This window comes from Papio anubis, chromosome 19 (assembly GCF_008728515.1).
Source record: "Papio anubis isolate 15944 chromosome 19, Panubis1.0, whole genome shotgun sequence".
In the NCBI taxonomy this organism is placed as follows: domain Eukaryota; kingdom Metazoa; phylum Chordata; class Mammalia; order Primates; family Cercopithecidae; genus Papio; species Papio anubis.
Genome location: NC_044994.1, coordinates 44,977,426 through 44,990,649, shown reverse-complemented (window position 1 = coordinate 44,990,649; position 13,224 = coordinate 44,977,426). Strand labels below are relative to the sequence as shown.

General features: G+C 37.6%; 1 protein-coding gene across 5 annotated transcripts in view; it reads right to left on the bottom strand.

Annotated features, from left to right (window-relative positions):
• Window positions 1–13,224, bottom strand: part of DCC (DCC netrin 1 receptor) — a 1,226,567-nt gene that overhangs the window by 659,607 nt on the left and 553,736 nt on the right. The window lies entirely within an intron of this gene.

Below are 13,224 nucleotides of genomic sequence, written 5' to 3'. Positions count from 1 at the left end.
ATGTGAAAATAATGCATTCATATGAATGAAGTAAATATAAGGAAAAAATAAAAGAAACTGGCCATTACGGAGTATAAGCATAGTGAGAAATAAGCCTTCTCTGCCATGACATTGTACATGAGAGAGGTAGATGTTTTCACCTTGCCATCTTGCACTCCCTTTTATGTATAAGTGGTTATTTGTGATCCTAAATTTTGACCGTGAAATTCTTGTGTTTTTTTAAATGATTACAAAGAAATCTATTGGTATCAATTATGCCATCATTGAAAGACCACTGGCAAGTTTATTTTTTAGAGAAAATTCAACTAAATTTTAATTATTATTAATGTTTGCTATTCATCCCAGTTAAATTCTGATATTTCTATATTCATTTGAGTCATTCCAGAATTGTTTTAATTGTATGGACATGTAACAATAAACTTTGATCCATTCATCAGTCTGGGGTTCATGTCAAGTTTTACTAATCATATTTTATGTTACTGTGATTTTTATTTTATAAATTCAAGTCAGCATTCCCCAGGTCCAGGTTTAAATTTTGTCAAGAAAGCTTGATTGCCTCATTAATCTTTAGTAAACAAAATTCTACTATGTTCAGTTTTAATTACCCTTACTTTGAATTTGCGTCTATTAATTTTCATGATCTTAATTTTCCTCACAACCTGATAAAAATTTTGCTGTGACCGAAAGGGTAAACATAAAATGACCTGAGTCAAATCATAATTTAATATGAGAGACAATAAGCAATGCTATAGAGATGCTATTTCACTTTCCTTCCCTAAGTGAAGGTGAAATTTTACGTCTCTTTTAGGGATTAGAGTTTTTGGACCACAAAATAACTGAATCTATGAAATTTAAAACTAGACCAAAATTATATGTGGGTTAGGTACAAGCTGCTGAAGGATATCACTCATTATAGCTATATCCACAGAAATAGACCTGCAATTCTAGAGCTGCAATATTAAGATTGTTCTTTGTGAGAATTATTAATGCTATACCATGCAAAAACCTTAATATTTATGCAAATATTAATTTCTCCCTCACATGTATATTCTAAAATTACTCAGCTGATTCTTAAACTAAGGCTCTGAAATCTGGATCCACGGGGATACCTGAATAAACACTACAGTTTACCTACAGGGGGCGCCAGCCACTTGCCTAATTTTATTCTTTTTCAGTTAGAAGAACTAATCTGTGTCTGTGCTGCATCTACCACTGCGTGAAGAACAAAAGGAATTAGTTAACAGGTACCCAGGCTTACTGCTTAAAATCCAGTTTTCAGACTGTCTGCATTATATAGTCTTGTTAGTCTATTCCAAAGAAGTATGTTAATCTACTACAGATTGGCTCAGGTATGGATTTAAGGCATGTACTTAAACAGAGCATGATCTGTATCTACCACACAAACCAAAGCTGCAATGAGTAGTGATAGATGTGAGACTCATGTAGGACAATGAGTTTCAAACAAATTTTATTTTTATTTAACAGTTTTCTTCTTGGTTGTAATCCCTAGTATTTTATTTTGCAGTTAAGGAAATGTAGTCAGGAATAATTTTCCAGTACACACAAGTTATATATTTAATACATGTAGGTGAGAATAAAATTTTAAGTTGATTTTAACAATCTGGACATTTATATATTCAGATTTATGGCTCTTTTGAAGTTACACACATTGGATAAATTTAAAGCATTTAAACCATTTATTCATGGTGGTTCACACCTGTAATCCCAGCATTTTGGGAGGCAAAAGCGGGAGAATCACTTGAGCCCAGGAGTTTGAGACCAGCCTGGGCAACATGATGAAATGCTATCTCTACAAGCAATTTTTAAAAATTACCCAGGTGTGGTGGCACACACCTCTGGTTCCAGCTACTCAGGAGGCTGAGGTGGGAGGATCGCTTGAGCCCAGAGGCAGAAGTTGCAGTAAAGCTAAGACTGTGCCACTGCACTGTAGCCTGGGCAAGAGAGTGAGAACCTGTCTCAAGAAATACTAAAATAGAAAATAAAACATCTATTTTATAACCGAATGTCTATTGCATTCAAAAATGTATTTCCAAGTAGGTTTCAGAGCCTGGAATATGTAAAATGAAATAGTAATTCAAACCGATACTCAACAATTGGTTTCCTATGTAAACTTCATCTACCTGGAAGAATTTAATACAAAGGCTGGGATTGCATATTAATATAATTAGATTTAACAGAATTGGCTAATAGAATTGCATGTACTCTGTGATGATTTCAGATCTTAACAAGCCAGGGTCAAAACTGCATCTTGTTTAAAAGTTAACAATGCAATGTTTGAAAATTTCACATAGTTGATTATTTGTCATAGTGAGAAATTACAAACATGATGCAGTCTTTTCTTTCTGTCTCTAAATGGGAAACTCTACACATTCAAAAGCAATTCTAAGTTTATAAGGCTCTATAAGGCTTGACTTAGCACTCCCAATATTGTGCTAAATATTAGCACTTACATCTCATGGTGGTGTAACAGTCTTAAAAGAAGAAGAAGTTACAGGCTATCAACTTAGTACTATAGTTTCAAGGCACGTGTATGAATATCTAGTAATGGACAATAAACTCACTATAACTCATATGTATGAAATACTGTATTTTCATAAGTCATTTAATGTTCTCATGCAATACAAATGATTCCCAAGCTTCATCCAGAGAAAGATACAGGAATAATTTTGACTAGATCCTTGTGAAAAATAGTTACCTGCTCAACAACAGCCCATTCATGGAAAAAGCCTGGTGCAGACTCATTAGGCCACATCTGATCCATTGTAAACATAGCAGCAATGGTCTTCCTACCTCTATGTTTTTCTCACTCAAATGCATTCCAAACATAGTCAAAACATCAGTGCTCCTACATCACTAAAGTTTTTGCTTCACTCTGGAAATCCTGAAGTTCCCAAAATGTGCTGGTATTGTCTTTTGACACAAAATTAGGCAAATGGTTTTTTGTTTAATATGTGCGCATGTATCTAGCACAATGTGCCTTTCAGGCTCCTTTTCCACAACTTCTGCAAAACAATTCTCAGATCGATTGAACTTGGAGATGTCCTAAACATGGTTTCCTCTTGGCTGTATTTCTCATGGAACTTCCTCTAAAAAGGAACATCCCCTTTCCTAACATCTACCTATCAAATCTCTAGTCATGCTTTAGGCACTCAGTCAAAAATCTCTCCCTTTTTCCTAGTCTTAGTTACTGGAAATCATCACTCCACCTTTAAAATTTTTATAGTACTCACAATTTGCAGATACTATAAAAAGTTAAGTGTATAAATAAAAGCTTGAAAAGTATTTCTACATTTGTGTGGATGTTTTCTGTATTTTATTTCTGGGAAGTATATCAAATATTTACTGAAAGAAAAAAATATACAAATACTGGCTGAGGTGCTATGTGACTCTAAAGGTTTAAATGGAATATTGCAGACATACAAATTTTGAAAGTTGGATTTGAGCTTTGGCTCTGTCACTTTCCAACATACTCTGTAGCAGTTTGGAATAATCAGATTACCTAGAATCACTTCTCTGCTTCATTATTTAACAAGCTAGATGACTTTGGGAACAGATTCAGTTTTATCATTTATGCCATTTTAAGCACATTTATAAATGACCTTATTTAATCTTCACAATGGCTCTTTAAGGAAGTATTATTATCTCCACTTTCTAGATGGAACTGGTACCAAACTATTTCAAATGTTTATATGGTTGTTATTTTTTCTTTTCTTTTTGTTTTTTGAGCACGAGTCTTACTCTGTTGCCCAGGATGGAGCGCAGTGGCACGATCTCAGCTCACAGAAACCTGTCTCTCGGTTCAAGCAATTCTCCTGCCTCAGTATCCCGAGTAGCTAGGACCACAGGCGCATGCCACCATGCCCAGCTAATTTTTGTATTTTCAGTAGAGGCAAGGTTTCACCATATTGGCCAGGCTGGTCTCAAACTCCTGACTTCAAATGATCCACCCACCTTGACATCCCAAAGTGCCAGGATCACAGGCGTGAGCCACTGTACTCAGCTCATGATCGTTATTTTTAAAGGTTTAGTACTGAATTATTATACTTCTTAAAATACCTTATTTCCCTGACATAAACAAAACTATTTCAAAAAGACTTTCTTTTATATATCAATACTCTTTACTCCTCAACCCTCAAGTAGCAGTACTGTACTGAGTACACTTTTTTGTTTAGTAAGTACTTTCTGCCTTACGTTGAATTCCCATAGACAGATTCCAGCCTGAAGTACTTTATTATTAAAAATAGCACACAAACTATTTTTGGTGATTTCGAAGGGCTTACATTGTTAGCCTAGGAAAAGGTTGCTTTCAAGAATGAATTTCAAAGTTCCTACCTTCACACCTAGCCTGGCCCAAGATGCTACGGCAGTTTTAAATACAGAACACATGGTGTTGCTGGAAGTGTCCCACACAAGCCAACTTACAGATTTCCATATTATCTGCATCTCCATACATTAACAAAGATCAGAACTTATTAGTGAGAAACTATAAAAAGGAAAGAACATTTTGGTTTGCATATGGAAAAGTCAGACACATATGGAAGCTCTGTTTAATCTCCTTAGAAATTATAAAGACAGTTTTAATTCAAATTTTATAAGTGATTAATACACAGTGAAAGTGCCTGGGCTTCAGCATCAAAAATTTTGATGTCGGCCGGGCGCGGTGGCTCAAGCCTGTAATCCCAGCACTTTGGGAGGCCGAGGCGGGTGGATCACGAGGTCAGGAGATCGAGACCATCCTGGCTAACATGGTGAAACCCCGTCTCTACTAAAAATACAAAAAAACTAGCCAGGCGTGGTGGCGGGCGCCTGTAGTCCCAGCTACTCGGAGGCTGAGGCGGGAGAATGGCGTGAACCCGGGAGGCGGAGCTTGCAGTGAGCCGAGATCGCGCCACTGCACTCCAGCCTGGGCGACAGAGCGAGACTCCGTCTCAAAAAAAAAAAAAAAAAAAAATTTTGATGTCAACAGTTCTAACTATAGTTATATAGTAAGCATTGAGTGCTATTAGCAAGAGCTATAGAGTCATTATGAGACTGCCATAGAGAAATGGGTCTTACCTTGTTATTTTGAGTCCTGAAAAGGATCTTCCATTGTTCCGTAATACTAATGTTAACACTAAAAGGATTCATTAGGAGTCTACTTATGTGTTACTTTGTTAAGTGTTGCTCAATGCCTGTTAAACAGCCATAACCCCAATTTGCTCCTAGAACATTTATTAACTATCCATGCAAGGAAGAGTAAAGGTTTTACTCTATTTGCAGCTCTTCAGTAACAGAGAGTTTGAATACCTGAGACTCAATAGTCCAATGCAGTATCAGAATTCTCACTTCCTCATAGCAGGTTTCCCCAAGTCTGGATAGAACCAGTTGTCCTACAGGTTTTATGTCCAGCACTTACTTCAATCGTAATTAATTAACTGTGGAATTTATTTGATAGCCATCATCTAGACTAATCTGTAAATTCCACAAATCAAAGCCGAGTCTTTTTTTTTTTTTTTTTGAGAGAGAGTCTTTCTCTGTCGCCCAGGCTGGAGTGCAGTGGCGCGATCTCGGCTCACTGCAAGCTTTGCCTCCTGGGTTCACACACTGCCTCAGCCTCCCCAGTAGCTGGGACTACAGGCGCCCACCACCATGCCTGGCTAATTTTTTGTTTTCAGTAGAGACGGGGTTTCACCATATTAGCTAAGATGGTCTAGATCTCCTGACCCTATTTATCCTCGGCCTCCCAAAGTGCTGGGATTACAGGCGTGAGCCACCGTGCCAGGCCAGAGCCGAGTCTATTTTATTCTATACTGTAAACACTTAGCATGGTGTGTGGCAAATATTTGGCCATCAAATATATGTTGAATGAAAAATATGTATCATTGTTAAGATAATCAGTTTAAGCAAATATTCCAGACCCTAAACATTGGAAAGTTTAGGAAACACTAGCAATAACTAGGAAAGCATGAAGAGTGAGTTAGAGGAGCTTTGGAGTGGTGGCTTATGCCTGTAATCCCAACACTTTGGCAGTTTAAGGTGGGAGGATCACTGAAGGACAGGAGTTTGAGACCAACTTGGTCAAGATAGAGAGAGTCTGTCTCTATAAAAATGTTTTAAGGACGATGGTAGTGGCTCATGCCTGTAATCCCAGAATTTTGGGAGGCTGAGATGGGCAGATCACCTGAGGTCAGGAGTTCGAGACCACCTTGACCAACATGGAGAAACCCCGTCTCCACCAAAAATACAAAAAATTAGATGGGCATGGTGGTGCATGCCTGTAATCCCAGCTACTTGGGAGGCTGAGGCAGGAGAATCACTTGAACCCAGGAGGTGGAGGTTGCTTTGAGCCGACATTATGCCATTGCACTCCAGCCTGGGCAACAAGAACGAAACTCTGTCTCAAAAAAAAAAAATTGTTTTAATTAGCCAGGTCTGGAGGTGCACACCTGTAGTCCCAGCTACTCAGGAAGCTGAGGTGGCAGGATCACTTGAGCCCAGGAGTTCGATGCTGCAGTAAGCTATGATCACATATCTGCATTCCAGCCTGGGTGGCAGAGAGAGACACTGTCTTTGAAAAATAAATAAATAATAAGAGAAGGGAAAAGCAGTGATTTTTTTCAGGAAAGCAGAAAAGAGCTGAGACTAATAAATCATTTCATCTGAAGAGACTGGGGTCGGGGGGGTGGCAGTGGTGAGGGGTGGACAGGCTATGCGTAAGGCATTTGTGAAAATATTATCTAAGCCACATACAGTTCAGCTGTAAATCAGTAGACATTTTGAATGGGATTTCCTCATCCTCCCTTCACTTCACTATCCTCAGGAACAAAGTTATCAGTGGTCTCAGGGCCAGCCCCCACCCAGCTGGGACAGCCTGGGCAATGGCTGCGGCCATCAATCTCAGACCAATACATATTTCCTCAGAAGCTAGGCACAACCCAAATATTTGCTGTCACCAGGCAGCAGAAATGTTAATAGCAAAAGCAGCAAACATTTTTCATTTGGGCTTTTCCTTTGTGATGCTAAAAAAAAAAAAAAAAATGAGGTAAAAAATCACCATGGCAATGAATGGAAAGCTGCTAAATCTGTAGGGACATCAAAAGTGTTAGGCTCTCAGAATTAAAATAAAGAGAACAATAGTCTCTTCCTACCCTTCCACCCAAGCATACACACACTGCACAGACGACGAGAAATCTTTCCATCAGATCCAGACAGTGAGAAAGTTTGAATATTTTTGAGGTGTACTCTCATTTAATTCTAAAGTACTTTAGTTTTCAAGCAGAAGTGGAAATAAAGCATTTCACAGTCCGGGTTTATGCCAAGACTTGCCGCCTCTAGGGAGGTCTCTCCTCCACCCACACCCCCAGAATGGGCCTGTTCCTTCTTTTAAATTCTAATCTGAAAATAGCACATTCTTCCGATTTGCCCTCTAGCCTTGTTGGCAGACTATCAGCATCCACATCTTCTCCTGTGGAAGGTCTAATTATTAAGTAATTAAAGTTCATTTAATAAAAAGAGACTTATCAATTGGGGGACAGACCTTGGGGTTGGAAATATGCCTTGCTTTTAAATATTCAGCAGTGTGGTAATACTCTGCAACTGCCAGAGGAGAGCTGCTGTAAATGCTTTGTTTGCTCCAAATTAAAGCCTGAAGGTTACATCCCTTCAAAGCCAGACCTCCTTTGCCCTTTTTAATTCTCAAATTAGCCAAAGGGCAGAGAATAGAGGCAAATCCAAAGTGAAGTTCTATAGAATTAGTCCTTTTCAAAAAAACAGCCAGAAGGCCAATAAAGGATATGCAGGGAATTTGCTGGAAGCTCATTTTGGCCTGTACATGCCACATCCCTCTGTGAGCTATCATTTCCCTTTTTTTTCTCCCACTTCTTTTTATTCTTGCTTCATTTTCACTGGCAAAATTATGGACTCCCACCCAGGTGGTTGGCTGAAGAGCAATTGTTCTGTGGTGAACATTGCATAGGAAGTTCTGGTAAGCGTGCCTGGTAAGTGCCAGCCATGTTCACCCAGTGTGTGATCTTATAAGAGGCAATCACATGGCCAATTGACTAAACCTTTAAAGGATGTCAAAGGGAAAGAAAAACAGTATAGCCAGATTACCCAGTCAGTTTGTCCAGCTCTGCAAGCTTAGCAGCGCACAATGAGCTATTGCCCTAGGCCAAAAATAGGTAAGGAGTAATGCCATCAACTAAGTCTTTCTCAGAATCATCTTTGGGGTTTGTCCAATATAACATCCTCTGTAGTGTTGGTACTGTCCTAGATCCTTGAAGCAATGAAAGGCTGACTATACATGAGACCTAGAACCAGATGCCATTTGGGGACCCCTATAATCCCTATGACCAAGAGCCAGTTTAAAGGCTGGTCTATCATAATCTCACCTAGGAGCATTGCTAGCTTATTACTTAACTGGCCTTCAAAGCCATGGAGTAATTCAGTGTTCTCTGGAATCATCCTTCTTGGTAACATCCTCAGGATCTCTGGTGGTTCATACTTTGCCATTGTAATAATTAGGAAAGGGTACTGCCTCTGAGGGAATGAATTTTATAAAGGCACTGCACAGAATCACCCAGTAAATCCAGAAATGGATTTCAGCCCCCACCCAGCTTTCCCCTGGAGGTGGTGATCAGACATGAACTACAACATGTCCTAACAGCCCTGCTCCTCTTGATTTCATTATCAGCAATCAGACAAGCATGAGTTGGTTTGGCCCATCAACGTCTTTGATTAATTATAGGGTCAAGAGAGGCAGTTTTGGGAAGCATTGTTCTAGGTAGCATTTTAATAACTTTATTTCCTCCATTCAAGCTATATTATAAAATCTATTCTCAGCACAAGGTTAAATAATAGAGTTTTACCATTTCTTCCTCAAACTCATATGGTATTGTCTTTCTAGATTCTTCTTAAAATCTAATCAAATTATATTGAACATCAATGCCATTTCTTTATGTGAACGTTAGAATGAAATCCTTCTTACAGAAGGTACTAGATAGCAAATAATGTATAGTGGCAACTACTTTTCATCTTAGCTCTGCTGGCATCTTTGGTGACTGAAAGAGGTTGTTTAACTGTGAGTATGCATGAAGCCAAATGCAGACTCATACTTAATATGTAGATCAGTTAGGAGTTTATTATTTGCTTGTTTTACTTTAATGGAAGATTTTCTATAGAAGTTCTTTAAATTTCTAATGTAGACAAATATTTACTAATAATCAAAACTGAAAATATAATAAAAAATGAGATAGGACCTTAGCCTATCATTGGTGCAAACCTCCTAAAATGATAATTAACAATACTTCTGAAAGTGTGAATTGATGCACCACCTTAGTAAAGTGACTTGAAAATTTGCATCAGAACAATTTAACCATGGTTGGGTACAGTGGCTGTAATCCTAGCACTTTGGGAGGCCTAAGCAGGCGGATCACCTGAGGTCAGGAGTTTGAGACAAGCCTGGCCAACAAGGTGAAACCTCTACTCAACTAAAAATACAAAAATAAGCCGTGTGGTTGTGTGCACCTGTAATTCTAAGCTGCTCGGGAGGCTGAGGCATGAGGATCACTTGAGCTCAGGAGGCCAAGATTGCCATAAGCCAAGATTGTGCCACTGTACTCCAGCCTAGGCAACAGAGCAACACTCTGTCTTGAAACAAACAAACAAAAAAACAATTTAACCCAATAATTTTTCTTCTAGGAATCCACACATAAATATACAAAGAAAAAAGTTACACATGTATTTAACATTGTTATTTAAATTAGTAAAAATATAAAATGGGCTAATTGTACAATTGGTAATTGGTTAAGCAAATTATAGTATACCCACTGTACATAACATTATACATCCATAGAAAATTATGTTGACATTTTTTAAATGAGTGAAAATTTTATTTCTCAATTTTTTCTAAAACACACATATCTTTAAAAATACAAAAGGAAACTTTCCTAATGTTTCTAATACTCTATTCAGTGCATTATATTCAGGGAAATTTGCAAGCAACTCTTCACGAGCATATTGATTTCATGAAGACATATTTACCTCCACAAGCTTTGACAATAATTTTAATTCTCTCTTCTGCAGATAAAATTCTTATTACAAAAACCTGAGATTGGTTTATAATCAATAGTAATGAATAGTTTGACAGAATTAAGGCTGAGGCTTTCTATTAAGCTAAAAATTTCATTACACATGGCTAATGAATGGTTGCAACACTCGTAAAAGTTGATTGTGAATATGGCTGATATTTCTTGGGCCTACTTGAAAGTATGCACAATTCAGGACGAGCAAATCCTTCAAAAGCAGAAAAGCAAACTCTAAGTTGATATGATTTCTGTTTTTCATCACATCACTGTCACCACCCTTTCCCTACTTTATCTAGGATCTTCTTCCATGCACCCCTACCTGCACTGATTGCATTACTTAATGGGAATTCCCAGATCACCCATTCATTCACTCAGTCAGTGTGGTGACTAATTCTATGTGTCACCTTGACTGGGCCATGAGGCACCCAGCCTTTTGGCCAAACATTATTTTGGATGTGTCTATAAGGTTGTTTCTAGATAAAATTAAAATTTAAAGCAGTACACTGAATAAAACAATGTCTTCCCCAATGTGAGTGGACTTTGTCCAATCCGTTAAACGCCTGAATAGAACAAAAAGCAGAATTAAAGAAAATTCATTTTCTGCCTGACTGCTTGAGCTGGGGCATTAGTCTTCTCTTGCCTTTGAACTCAGACTTGAACTGGAACTTTCACCATTAAGTCTCCTGGTTCTGAGGCCTTCAGATTCTAACTGGAACTATACCATCAGGTCTCCTGGGTCTCCAGAGCTTGCCAATTACAGATACTGGGACTTCTTAGCTTCCAGAATCATGTGAGCCAATTCCTCATGATCAGTCTCTGTCTTTCTCTATTTATCTTTCTAAATAGATGGATAGATCCTATATATTATATAAAATATGTATGTGTTATATATAATATATAAAATATAAATACATACTTATATTGTGTTTATGCGTGTGTGTGTGTGTGTGTGTGTGTGTGTGTGTGTGTGTTCTGTTTCTGGATAACCCTGAGTAATAGAGTCAGTCAGCATTTATTGGACATCTAGTATGTGCCAGGGATCATCCTAATTGCCTGAGGAATACAATGATGAACAGTACCAGTTTCTTTCCTCAAAGAATTCATAGTCTAGTAGGAAATGCAAATATATAGCATAGTGCACTGTGATAAAAATGAAAGAAACTGGTGGAGGAAAGATAGAATAATCCTCAGTGATGCCTACTGGGAAATCAATAATCAGAAAAGAATTTCAAAAATGGTGGACTATGGCTGGGTCTTGAATAAAGAATGGGAGTTCACCAGGTGCCCAAGATACAAAAGGATATTCTAGACAGAGAAGCAACATGTGTAAAAAAACAAAGAAACAAACAAAAAACAGTGAATCTAAAGACTGCACATGTTTTTGGAGATGGCAAGTAAGTCAGTAAATAATGGGAAGCAGTGAGGAGTTAGAAAACTTATGTTTTTTCTACTTCATAAGAGAGGCTGATACTGTTTTTTTAAAATTGTATTGTAAGTCTTGTGTGTTTTGACTGCAGAAGTACTGTGATCTTCATGGGGAACGGGAATCTATGACTCCTATGTTTTGGTATTGTTTCCTAGGTACACAGTAGCACTCAATAAACATTGACTAATACCCAAATTAATGAACAAATAGTAACGTATGTTTCTGCTATATTAATATGTTATATCATGTTATGTAACAAGTTGTGCTATGTTATAGGTAAGTCCAGTTACTGTTCAGAAAATGATTCGCTCTTCTGGATTTTGGAATTCCAGGGTAGGAATACAGAATTCACATCCGGCATATTTTCTGAATGAAACGTTACAAAGCCCTAACAACAAGGATTTTCATAAACAGAGAAACTTGACATTTTTCTGTTCATTTCAAAGGTCAGTGAAACAAGAATTTATTGGGTTATAATTGTTTTAAACTTTTAATTGAGCATGTTACCCAAAGGATTAAATTATCCTCTACCTGAAAATCTGTTAGCTGAAGTTCCTATTTTTCTTCTTACCAGTGGCAGTCATTGAATACATACCAGGCACTGTATTAGGTTTAATATAAGGTTTTGCCTTTATTTGGCTATAGATGGCCCTGCTGAGATTCTCTGGCAATATTTTTTACTCTATATTTGTTTGGTAGGACTACCCTCTTCTCAAAATAAATGATTTCTTTTCCTGCCAACCATATGTGCCTGAGTGCTATATTCAAAATCTGTAGACAGAGACAAAAAAAGGGAGAAGCCTAAATGAAAAAAGTTTTCTTTCTTTCTTTCTTTCTTTATTTATTTATTTATTTATTATTATTATACTTTAAGTTCTGGGGTACATGTGAATAACGTGCAGGTTTCTTACATACGTATACTTGTGCCATGTTGGTGTGCTGCACCCATCAACTCGTCAGAACCCATCAACTCGTCATTTACATTGGTATAACTCCCAATGCAATCCCTCCCCCCTCCCCCCTCCCCATGATAGGTCCCGGTGTGTGATGTCCCCCTACATTGCAAGGAGGCAGTAGAGAGAGCAGTGTCTGCTCAAAGCCTTTATTCCATATTGTATAATTCATTAAAGTTAATTTGGTAATAGCCAAGATTCACATCAAATATATCAAAAGGAGTCAATTTTTCCTCTCATAATTTTAACATATTTTTCCTCCCCATAAAATCCACTTTGTAAGATGAGAAGCCAGAAATCCCAACAGAAATAATAATTTAGATTAAAGACTTCTGGTAAATCTATATAATTTTAATTTCAATTTAGAAGTACCTACTGGGGGAAAATTGGAGCTAATAAAATATATTTGCATACTGTGCCTTTGCACAATGAAAATGGAAAACCAAAATATTTCTGCTTAACTGCATAACTTGTGTGATTTTCAACCTTTTCTACTGAGACTCTGAGAAAATCAAAACTTGTTTAAGAATTACCAAATTTTTGATAACCTGACCCAGAATAACCAGATATAATAGCCACTTGAAGGGGAAATGATGATGTTTGATGCTAAAGTTTATAGTTTGAAATGTGTCTCAAACTCACCAGAATCAAAGTTCACCACAAAAGCCTGAAATGATCTTTTATCTCAACACATTTTGTTCTGTACTTACACCCCAGCAATCACTGGGCTGTAGAAAAATATCAGTACATTGGAAAATAG